This window comes from Tachypleus tridentatus, chromosome 13 (assembly GCF_004210375.1).
Source record: "Tachypleus tridentatus isolate NWPU-2018 chromosome 13, ASM421037v1, whole genome shotgun sequence".
Taxonomy (NCBI): Eukaryota; Metazoa; Arthropoda; class Merostomata; order Xiphosura; family Limulidae; genus Tachypleus; species Tachypleus tridentatus.
Genome location: NC_134837.1, coordinates 134382184 through 134388339, shown reverse-complemented (window position 1 = coordinate 134388339; position 6156 = coordinate 134382184). Strand labels below are relative to the sequence as shown.

Sequence of the window (6156 nt, the reverse complement as noted above, 5' to 3'; positions counted from 1 at the left end):
ACAGATTGGGCGATAAGAACGTATTAAACTGATATAATCAAATAATAAAGGTTGGTTTCTGATAAGAAAAAAAAAACTTTATACATACAAACATAGTTCTTCTTTCAAGTCGTCTTCACCCCTAATGACTAACATATAAAGCGTTGGTTATTCTTGGGTCGTGTTTGGTTAGCGTTTGGTTGTGTGTTCGTGACCTAAAAGGGTCAGATGCTATCTAGATCTCTTTCTCCCATATCTGTTTGGGTCATATCTGAATTGTTTCACTGAATTTCGCGCAAAGCTATTCGATTGTTTGTTTGTTTGTTTTGAATTTCGCGCAAAGCTACACAAGGGCTGTCTACGCTAGCCATCTTTAATTTAGCAGTGTAGGACTAGAGGGAAGACAGCTACTCATCACCGCCCACCGTTAATTCTTGGGCTACTCTTTTACCAATGAATAGTGGGATTGACAGTCACATGATAACGCTCTCACGGCTGAAAGGGCGAGCATGTTTGGTGCGATGGGGATTCGAACCCGCGACCCTCAGATTACGAGTCGAACGCCTTAACCCACCTGGTCATGCCGGGCTGAAGCTATTTGAAGGTTATCTCTTCTACCTGTGCCTATTTAGAAGTGATAGATTAGAGGGAAGGTAACAACTCAACACCATCCACCGCCAACACTTGAGCTACTTTTTACCAACGAATGATGGGATTACCCGTTAAGTTATAGCATCCCCACGACTGAAAGAGCTAGCATGTTCGGTGAGAAGAATTGAAACCCACAATCATCAGATCGAAATTCAAATGTCCTAAACATCAGGCCATTCCAGATCGTCAAATGTGAAATTTCATGTTGATTAATTTATAATCGGTGTTTTTTTTCATATACATTTGTTGTTTTTGTGCTCGTTTTATCGATCGAACTATTTACGTATTTAATAAACATTCCAAAGTCTTCTCAGCCCAGCATGACCAAGTGGTTAGAGCCCCTCGACTCGTAGTCTGGTGATCGCTGGTTCGAATGCCCTGCACACCAAACCTGCTCGCCCTTTCAGCCGTGGAGCTTTATAATGTAGGTCAATCCCACTATTCGTTAGTAAAAAAGTAATCCAAGAGATTGCGGTGGGCAGTGATGGCTATTGCCGTCCCTCTAGTTTTAAACCAGTAATTTAAAAATGGCTAGGAAAGACAACTCCCGTGCAGCTTTGCGCGAAATTAAGAAAAAATAAACAAGCATAAAACCAAAGTGTAGTCCCCAATGTCATAGCGGTATGTTTTCGCACGTACAACGCTAGAATCCGGATTTCGATACCCGTGGTGGACAGAGTACAGATAGCCCATTGTGTTGTTTTGTGCTTTACTTCAAACAAACATACACCAGAGTGTACTACTTACAACTTTGGTCTATTTCTACTTTGTTTAAGTATACGATTCTAAGTATAGTTTTCGTCCTAACGAAATTCACTGCTTTACCATCTTCGGCGTTTAGCACTGCAACAAAAATTTTGTTGGATTCTAAACGTACATTTACATCTCTAAACTGACAGTGATTACTGAAAACATAATGATTATAATAACTGCACATTTAAACCTAGAACTAATTACAAAGAAATAGTGATCACAGTAACTACATATTTAAACTAACAGTGGTTACTAAAAATAATAGTCACACTAACTCTATATTTAAACTAAGAGTGGTTACTAAGAAAGAGTGATTACAGTAACCCTAAATTTCAAACAACCACAGTAACGTGTTTCTTATTCACTAGTATTATAACGTAACTACATACAAGTTATGTCTACCAGTAATATAGAGAGTTTCTGTCCTAACCTTTTAATCTTTCATTACTTGTTGTTCAAATTTCGTGCATTTTAAAGAAACGTACAATTTAGTTACCTGACTTCTTTGCTCTATCGAATTTGTTAATCAAATACAGAATTGTTGATAAGAAAGAGATGATAAAAGTCATATGATGCTCCTGTTATCAAACAAATATCCTAAAAGTAGATAAATGAGAATTTGTTCCGAGAAATAACCATGAATGAATCCGTCTAATTTCTAACTTGCTATCAATGTTTCAATTTGTTAAGTAAAAATACGTAGCTTCTCGCCTTTAACATAAGACATTGTTATAGTTTTTACCACAGTTGAAATGTACCAGATTTACCGAAGTTCTAATATACTGTAGTAACTTATATTAATTCCGGTTATGTATGAAATATGCCTCATTCATTTATACCCCGCGAAGTTCTCACAGAGTTTGAAGGTTAGTAGAACCTGCCTTGACAAACGACTCGGGATGTGTTCTTATCTTATTGAAACACATGCGGTACGTCACTAAGGCATGATAAAGGTCTAGAGATAGATTTTCTGAATCATATTTTATGTTTTTGGATCCTCTCAAGATCCCGTGGCGCCATCTTTAAAAGTGTGTTCCTACCCAACTCACAGGTTAGTAAAATTAAACGTGGCACACTTATTCAAGTTCTTTGGGTGCGTGTCTTACCTGAATTTGGGGAGGGAGTCGTAAACCCCATTCAAGTAGATATAGAAGGAATTGGAGACAACAAAAGGGTTTGATAGGTATATTGGGACACCTGTGAATCATAAGAAAGCCTTTAACCTCCAATGGCTCCTCCAAGTGACCAAAAAGTGTGTCCAGTGGCCTTCGAACCTCATAATAGTTTATTTGACTATGACAGTATATACAGACAGTTGGTATAACAACATAAGATGGTAATGTTTAAAACATCGGTATACAGAAGACTCTGTGAAAGAAAACTTAAAGGTTCATTACAAATGTATGAATGGGGTTGTTCTAAAGAAGATTTCACAGCTCAATTCGTCATATCTCACAAACAGTATGTACATAAGTGTTCCAGGTATTGTTGGATGCAAAAGCCGCAATTGTTACATATTGCCACGAAGCGCATCACTATAGATTCTTTCTCATGTTTACAATGCTACAAATGGACTTGTCGATCGCAGTGTAGCTCATTCAATCAATATGAAACTGAAAAAAGGGCAGAGAGGTGAACTAGTGAAAAATTATTATATTAAAGGATACAATACCGATGTAACTATGATAGAATACTACAGAGCATGGTCTAGAGGTATCTCTAAGCTTGGACAAACAGTCAAACAGATAAAATTTGTTCTAGACGCAAGAGGAGCAGATCTGAACAGCTGCTGTGGTTGAAGACTTCCTGCAGCAGACATTTTGTTCCACAGTTGCTGTGTACAACTTCATGAACCAGTTTGAAGAAACGGATTGTCGTTAAGGTAAGCCACGTGCATGCAGTTTGTCAACACAAAGTAAAGAAATCGCTGAGGTTAGCTATAAGAAACCAGTGCTAGTGCACGTTATGTCTCCCGCTGTCCAAATTGGATAGTTTCAACTATACATAAGGTTTTTGGACCAACTTTGCAAATGTGTGCCTAGAAGATGCATCGTGTTAAAGCTCTGAAGAAGATGGATTCCATTCGATGTTTTGACTTTGTACTGTCACTTTCTGCATGACTGGATGTCGATGTCCAGTCAATGGCTTAGCGACACCTTCTAGCCTGATAGGCACACATCACCCTGTTTGGAAGTGTCAACACACGTAATTTTAATAGATATCTGATCGAAAACTAATACGCATGTAACTGTTCCTACCAACCTCTATGACACAAGGGTAAGAATACGTTATGTTTCATAGCTGACTTTGTCACTGTGCAGTTGTTGCTGTAATAACCGTTGTCACAAAGATAAAATGCATTCTAGATGCAAAAGGGGCAGATCTGAACAGCTGCTGTGGTTGATCAGGCATTAGTCGCAGTGATTCCCTTACAAGCACTCTGTATTTTTATAATCAAAGTTTAAGTTTGTAATTGAGAATATTATTAAAAAATATTTTAAAACTTCAGTGTTTATCCCTCTTCAAACTCAAAAAAAAAGAACAAGTTAAAATTGTCTCTTGACAAAATATTGATATCATGTTGTTTGAAAGTTTCTTTTGTTGTTATATTTTACCCTAGAGTAGAGTTATCTATTAGGTCATTCAACAGCAATCACTAATTTTAATAATCAGTCAGTTCAAACATTAGCTGCTGAGATACGATTCAGATAAGATGTATTTTACTGTTTTATTAGCAATGACCAATCAGACTTTAAAACAGTTATAACTACGAATCAGCATTCAGGAGATCCGGGTCCAAACAACAGGTGATGAGTGGCGGTAATGAAATATTGTCACTCAGAATCGATGAGTTCATGCCAGTATTCCGTGTTGCCTTATCTCTGCTTATATCCTTTAATGGAAGTTCTTGAAATCGATAACGGAAAGTCTAGTCAAATCTAAAGGTACAAAGTTTGAAGTGAAAGGTAATTTAACGGATATAATTTTCATGAATGACTTATATCATGGATTGCAATCATTTTCGAATCTTCTGACTCAGGTTTCATGATAGTGAGCTAAAATTTATATAAGTATAATCTAGCATCAGTTTATTGATTGGTTCATGACAGTATATTAGTCGTTTCGTGTAATATTAGAGGCTATTTCGACGTTTATAAGTTAAGATTATTTTCAATGTGACAAGTGATATTTGATCTTTAAGAAAATGTATGTCAAATCTGTAAAGTTAACTTTCGATATAATAAGCTTTGTCTGAAGACCTCTTATAACTAATAACAGGCCAAAAGGCTTATTATAACCCTAGAATAGAATAAGCTTTGTCTGAAGACCTCTTTACTAATAACAGGCCAAAAGGCTTATTATAACACTTACAATAGGATAAGCTTTGTCTGAAGACCTCTTATAACTGATAACAGGCTAAAAAGCTTATTATAACCCTTAGAATAGAATAAGCTTTGTCTGAAGACCTCTTATAACTAATAACAGGCCAAAAGGCTTATTATAACACTTACAATAGGATAAGCTTTGTCTGAAGACCTCTTATAACTAATAACAGGCCAAAAGGCTTATTATAACACTTACAATAGGATAAGCTTATTATAACCCTAAAAAAGCTTATTATAACCCTTAGAATAAGCTTTGTCTGAAGACCTCTTATAACTAATAACAGGCCAAAAGGCTTATTATAACACTTACAATAGGATAAGCTTTGTCTGAAGACCTCTTATAACTGATAACAGGCTAAAAAGCTTATTATAACCCTTAGAATAGAATAAGCTTTGTCTGAAGACCTCTTATAACTAATAACAGGCCAAAAGGCTTATTATAACACTTACAATAGGATAAGCTTTGTCTGAAGACCTCTTATAACTGATAACAGGCCAAAAAACTTATTATAACCCTTACAATAAGATAAGCTTTGTCTGAAGACCTCTTATAACTAATAACAGGCCAAAAGGCTTATTATAACACTTACAATAGGATAAGCTTTGTCTGAAGACCTCTTATAACTGATAACAGGCCAAAAAACTTATTATAACCCTTACAATAAGATAAGCTTCGTCTGAAAACCTCTTATAACTAATAACAGGCCAAAAGGCTTATTATAACACTTACAATAGGATAAGTTTTACCCCAACACTTGTTATTGTGTTAACAACAGACTAAAGTTTGACTGAAAACTTATTATAACATGAATAACAAGCTAAACTTTGATTGAAGGCTTATTATAACTTTAACAACAAGCCAGGTTTAGTGCGAAGGCTTATTATAACACTGATAACAGGCTAAGCTATGGCTGAAGGTTTATTTTAATATTAATAACAAGCCAAACTTTGTATCAAATAATTGACTGTAAGACTCGATTAGACCCGACATGATCATGTGGGTTAAAGCGTTCGACTCGTAATCTGAGGGTCGCGGGTTCGCATCCCCGTCGCGCCAAACATGCTCGCCCTTTCAGCCGTGGGGGCATTAGAATGTGATAGTCAATCCCACTATTCGTTCATAAAAGAATAGCCCAAGAGTTGGTGGAGGGTGGTGATGACTAGCTGCCTTCCCTCTAGTCTTACATTGCTAAATTAGGGACAGCTAGCGCAGATAGCCCTCGAGTAGCTTTAGGCGAAATTCAAAAACAAACAAACAAAAAACAAAGACTTGATTATTAACCTCAAGTTTAATAAGTGGACTGATACTTATAACAACAATATAATTTAGCTATGGTCTTAACACCAAAGTTTGGTGACGTGTGGGAAACGTTCATTGTATGAATGA

At 36.3% G+C, this 6156-nt stretch overlaps 1 protein-coding gene across 1 annotated transcript in view; it reads left to right on the top strand.

The window, feature by feature from the left end:
* The first annotated feature begins 4204 nt into the window (after nt 1–4204).
* Nucleotides 4205–6156, top strand: part of LOC143237911 (chitin synthase chs-2-like) — a 45062-nt gene continuing 43110 nt past the window's right edge. The window contains exon 1 of the mRNA XM_076477656.1: nt 4205–4349. The gene's annotated coding sequence lies outside the window, so the exon portion shown is untranslated. The remainder of the gene's footprint in view (nt 4350–6156) is intronic.